Raw genomic sequence first — 6,000 nt, forward strand, 5'->3', positions numbered from 1 at the left:
TCCCATCCTTTCTCTAGGGCAGTATTATGTGGTAACTAAGCTTTACAGTCCATAGAAGGGGGATCAGGCCTTCTCTTCCAACATTGTAATGCACACATTGACAAGATCAAGGGAGGGGTATGGTGTCTAAGAAACAAAACCTTACTTCCAGAGTCCTTCATTTTGTCATGTTTTTGCTGCTCACATCATCACATAGCTGTCTGCTTCTTAGGTCCTTGGGTTCCTTTAGGTCACAACCCCTCTGTAGGATCTAGTTAAATTTGTGGACCTACTGTCTAGAGGAAAAAAATAGCACAGTTTTCCATATGTTTTTGTGTCCCTGAAGCCCATCCATGGGCCCTAATTAAGAACCTATGATCCGGTCTACCTCTGTCTTCCATTGTACAGAAGAAGAAGCAGGCCCAAAGAGCAAAGAGCCCTTGCTCAAGATCAACTGATAAGTTTATAGGAAGGTTGATACTAGACTCAATCCCCCAAATCTCTGTCCAAGGTGGCCATGGAGCACAGTAAAAATTTGTGGGTGAAAGATGGATGCTATGCATGTCATGTATAATGGAGACAATGTAACACTGTGACAGGCTGTCCTGTTGCCCTGTACTTTTACTTCCGGGCACTTATCAGTTTGTAACTGTATATTCAAGTGTATTTATTTGAGTGATTATTTGTCTTTTTTGTTACATTGTAAGCTCCTGAGGACTCGAGTGCCTGGACTAGGTTTTTTTTCCCCCTTACCATCCTATCCTGGGGCCTGGCAAGTAATAGGCATTTCATAACTGTATGAATAACTGTATTGTTTGGATAAATGGGCATGGTAAGTGTATGTATATAATTGGCTTAAGTATGGAGACGGTCTCTATATTTTAGGGTACTTTCAAGCTTAAGGGAAGTGTAAGTCTGAAGCTGAGAATTTCTAGGAACTGAGAAGTACCCCAGAGCTAGGGCAGACAATGGGAACCAGGAAAAAAAAAAAAGAGAGAAAAGACAGGAGGTTGGGATTCTGATCATTTTTTTCTGGCCACTGATTAGATTCTGAATGTTGTTAGCTGCTCCATTTCAAAACACTCTTCTTTATTGTTTTTCTTTTACCTTTCTGGCCATCCCTTCTCAGTCCTCCCTTGATAACTCATCCTTCTCATTTGGAATATTAAACATTGGCCCCACAGCTCAGACAGGAGCCTCTTTTCCATAACACATCCAATCCCATGGCTTTAAACATTATCTATATGCAGGGAGACTCCTAAGTTTTTATCCCCAGAATTCTCCTCTGAGCTCCAAGACCCACATATTCAATTGCCTATTTGACATATTGATGTGGATCTATAATGGTCATAGTAAACATGTTCAAAATGGAGTTTTGACTCATGCATTCCTAGTCTTCCCCATCTCAATAAATGACACCATCTACCTAGTTGCTCAGGTCAAAATTTAGGAGTCTTCTATTCTCCTTCCACACTCTCCCTCTGAGTTGAGTTGACTTCAGTCGGTCAGTCGTGTCCGACTCTTTGCGACCCCATGAATCACAGCACGCCAGGCCTCCCTGTGCATCACCAACTCCCGGAGTTTACTCAAACCCATGTCCATCGAGTGGGTGATGCCATTCAACCATCTCATCCTCTGTCGTCCCCTTCTCCTCCTGCCCCCAATCCCTCCCAGCATCAGGGTCTTTTCCAATGAGTCAACTCTTCCAGTGAGGTGGCCAAAGTACTGGAGTTTCAGCTTCAGCATCAGTCCTTCCAATGAACACCCAGGACTGACCTCCTTTAGGATGGACTGGTTGGATCTCCTTGCAGTCCAAGGGACTCTCAAGAGTCTTCTCCAACACCACAGTTCAAAAGCATCAATTTTTCGGTGCTCAGCTTTCTTCACAGTCCAACTCTCACATCCATACATGACCACTGGAAAAACCATAGCCTTGACTAGATGGACCTTTGTTGGCAAAGTAATGTCTTTGCTTTTTAACATGCTATCTAGGTTGGTCTTAACTTTCCTTCCAAGGAGTAAGCGTCTTTTAATTTCTTGGCTGCAATCACCATCTGCAGTGATTTTGGAACCCCCCCACAAAAAAGTCTGACACTGTTTCCACTGTTTCCCCATCTATTTCCCATGAAGTGATGGGACCAGATGCCATGATCTTAGTTTTCTGAATGTTGAGCTTTAAGCCAACTTTTTCACTCTCCTCTTTCACTTTCATCAAGAGGCTTTTTCGTTCCTCTTCACTTTCTGCCATAAGGGTGGTATCATCTGCATATCTGAGTTTATTGATATTTCTCCTGGCAATCTTGATTCCAGCTTGTGCTTCTTCCAGCCCAGCGTTTCTCATGATGTACTCTGCATATAAATTAAATAAGCAGGGTGACAATATACAGCCCTTGACGTACTCCTTTTCCTATTTGGAACCAGTCTGTTGTTCCATGTCCAGTTCTAACTGTTGCTTCCTGACCTGCATATAGGTTTCTCAAGAGGCAGGTCAGGTGGTCTGGTATTCCCATCTCTTTCAGAATTTTCCACAGTTTATTGGGATCCACACAGTTGAAGGCTTTGGTGTCATCCATAAAGCAGAAATAGACGTTTTTCTGAAACTCTCTTGCTTTTTCGATGATCCAGCGGATGTTGGCAATTTGATCTCTGGTTCCTCTGCTTTTTCTAAAACCAGCTTGAACATCTGGAAGTTCACGGTTCACATATTGCTGAAGCCTGGCTTGGAGAATTTTGAGCATTACTTTACTAGTGTCTGAGATGAGTGCAATTGTGCGGTACCTTGAGCATTCTTTGGGATTGCCTTTCTTAGGGATTGGAATGAAAACGGACCTTTTCCAGTCCTGTGGCCACTGCTGAGTTTTCCAAATTTGCTGGCATATTGAGTACAGCATTTTCACAGCATCATCTTTCAGGATCTGAAATAGCTCAACTGGAATTCTCCCTCCATTCTCCCTCTACTCTCCCTTAATTCATCACCAATCCTGGGGATTCCCTGGCAGTCTAGTGGTTAGGACTCTGGTGCTTTCACTGCTCAGGGCCAGGCTCAATCCCTGGATCTCTAGAGGACTAAGATCTCTACAAGCCATGCAGCACAGCCCCCCAAAGAAATTTAAAAAAAAAAAATCACCAATTCCACCACCAAAGGTTCACCATCTCTCTCCACTGCTGTTCCTTAGTCTAAATCACTATCGTTGCTTAGCTATATTTTTTTCCATTTGAAGTAGACCTTCCTTACTGTGGTTACTTTTCATCACATCACTAGATTTCCTCTCTTCATAGCACTTATCACAAACTGAGTTCCTGTGTGTATACTGAATCTCTTTCTCCAACCAGAATGTAAGCCCTGTGAGAGCAGCACCCTATCTTGTTCATTCCTCAACTGTTTATCAGAGGCCTGCTAGGCTATGGTTCCTACTGTAGGTGCTGGGGGGTAGAGGTGTGGTATGGAGAGAAAGGGTGTGGCAAGAATTGCCCATTAAACTTGAGAAGTACAGATATGGAAGGTGGATCTTGCCTGGGTCATGGACTTCGAAGTGTTGGCTACAGAGAGTAGATGAAATTGTGGCTGATGACTTGCGACCAGTTGCCACAGTGTAAAGTGTGAAACAAAGAGGAAAGTGTCATGAGACTGGGGGCTAGGGTCACCTGGAATGCCAGCTCCAAAATCCCCAAAGGACTACAATATCCAGTGAAGCTGCTATGGCCCCCTACTGTCATCACAGGAAGTCCCCTAATCCTAATCCCCATCTTATGCCAAAGCCTTTGACTGTGTGGATCACAATAAACTGTGGAAAATTCTGAAAGAGATGGGAATACCAGACCACCTGACCTGCCTCTTGAGAAACCTATATGCAGGTCAGGAAGCAACAGTTAGAACTGGACATGGAACAACAGACTGGTTCCAAATAGGAAAAGGAGTACATCAAGGCTGTATATTGTCACCCTGCTTATTTAAGTTGTATGCAGAGTACATCATGAGAAATGCTGGGCTGGAAGAAGTACAAGCTGGAATCAAGATTGCCGGGAGAAATATCAATAACCTCAGATATGCAGATGATACCACCCTTATGGCAGAAAAGTGAAGAGGAACGAAATAGCCTTTTGATGAAAGTGAAAGAGAGTGAAAAAGTTGGCTTAAAGCTCAACATAAAAAACTAAGATCATGGCATCTGGTCCCGTCACTTCATGGGAAATAGATGGGGAACAGTGGAACAGTGTCAGACTTTTTTGTGGGGGGGCTCCAAAATCACTGCAGATGGTGATTGCAGCCAGAAATTAAAAGACGCTTACTCCTTGGAAAGGAAAGTTATGACCAACCTAGATAGCATATAAAGCAAGACATTACTTTGCCAACAAAGGTCCATCTAGTCAAGGCTATGGTTTTTCAGTGGTCATGTATGGATGTGAGAGTTGGACTGTGAAGAAAGCTGAGCACCGAAAATTGATGCTTTTGAACTGTGGTGTTGGAGAAACTCTTGAGAGTCCCTTGGACTGCAAGGAGATCCAACCAGTCCATCCTAAAGGAGGTCAGTCCTGGGTGTTCATTGGAAGGACTGATGCTGAAGCTGAAACTCCAGTACTTTGGCCACCTCACTGGAAGAGTTGACTCATTGGAAAAGGCCCTGATGCTGGGAGGGATTGGGGGCAGGAGGAGAAGGGGACGACAGAGGATGAGATGGTTGAATGGCATCACCCACTCGATGGACATGGGTTTGAGTAAACTCCGGGAGTTGGTGATGCACAGGGAGGCCTGGCGTGCTGTGATTCATGGGGTCGCAAAGAGTCGGACACGACTGACCAACTGAACTGAACTTATCCCCATCTTAACATTCCAGTACTAAAAAGAGGGACTATAAGAGTCTGTGGAGCTACAAGTTGGTCTACCGGCAGAGGAGTCTAATATGAGACTGAAGTACAAGATGGACAATATTAAGTGTTAATAATCAGAATGAGAAGGAGATGCTTATTTCACATTTAAACCACCTACCTAACCACAGATTTCTCAGCCACTGAGTGCATCTTGACAGGACCAAAGGGAGCCCTGAGAATAAATAGCAAGGAAACCCAAGTCCATCTAGGGCTCAGGGAAGGCTTCCCACAAGGAAATGTTTGTGCTGAGGCTCAAAGAGTCTCATGTCTCCATTATACACACTTCACACTCCCCATTCCCAAACAGGCCAGGCCTTTTCACCCCTTCCTACATGTGTACTCCCTTCCACTTGCCTAGAGTGCTCTCTTCTCCCTCCCCAACTAACTACTATTTATAAATTGGCTAAATCCTATTTATCCTTTATGACCCAGATTGAAAGAAGCCATGGCCGCCGCCTCTACCCAAAGGAAGATGAAGTCAGTCCCTCCTCTGAGCTCCCACCACACTTGGGTACACCGTGTGGGGATTGTGTGTGTATTCGTTAGTCTGAACCTCCTTGCTGTGAGCTCATAGTGGCCCAAGAGGAAAGCAGGAGGCAAGCTCAATAGGTGTCTGCTGAGAGAAGGAATGACTTAGTTTTTAAAGGGGGCTAGCGCCAAGCTGGAGGTAGGGAGAAATGTTTGAGGGCAGAGGAGTGAGCTGACCTTCTTGGAGTGTTGTCTTCACAGAACCGAGCCTGGGTCAGGCTGATGTAATGAATCAACTTGTCAGAAGAATCTCAATAGAAAGTAGGTCAGTTTCTTCCCAGCTCTTTAAGAACCAGAGGCTCGGGTTCCGCGCCTGCGCATTAAGAGAGTAAACACCTCTTTTTTTTTCACCCACTCCCGCCTGCCGGCCCTATCCACATCCCTATTGCCCCAACCCGCTCCAGCCTCCTCCCATTCTCCCCTTCTCCGGGTTGGTTAATGGTCTGTTCTTGGGAGTCTGGCTCGTTCTGGAGGGTGGCGAGCATAAATGGTACATCCCACTGCCTTCGTTACCTTCCGCTTTTCACTTTTTTTCTGTTCTGCTCCCCCCTACCGGATGAAGCTCAATAGTCTGGCCCAAAAGAAGGAGGGGGAGCCGGGCTGAAGGGACCGGTCTGAGCCGGT

This window comes from Cervus canadensis, chromosome 8 (assembly GCF_019320065.1).
Source record: "Cervus canadensis isolate Bull #8, Minnesota chromosome 8, ASM1932006v1, whole genome shotgun sequence".
Classification (NCBI taxonomy): domain Eukaryota; kingdom Metazoa; phylum Chordata; class Mammalia; order Artiodactyla; family Cervidae; genus Cervus; species Cervus canadensis.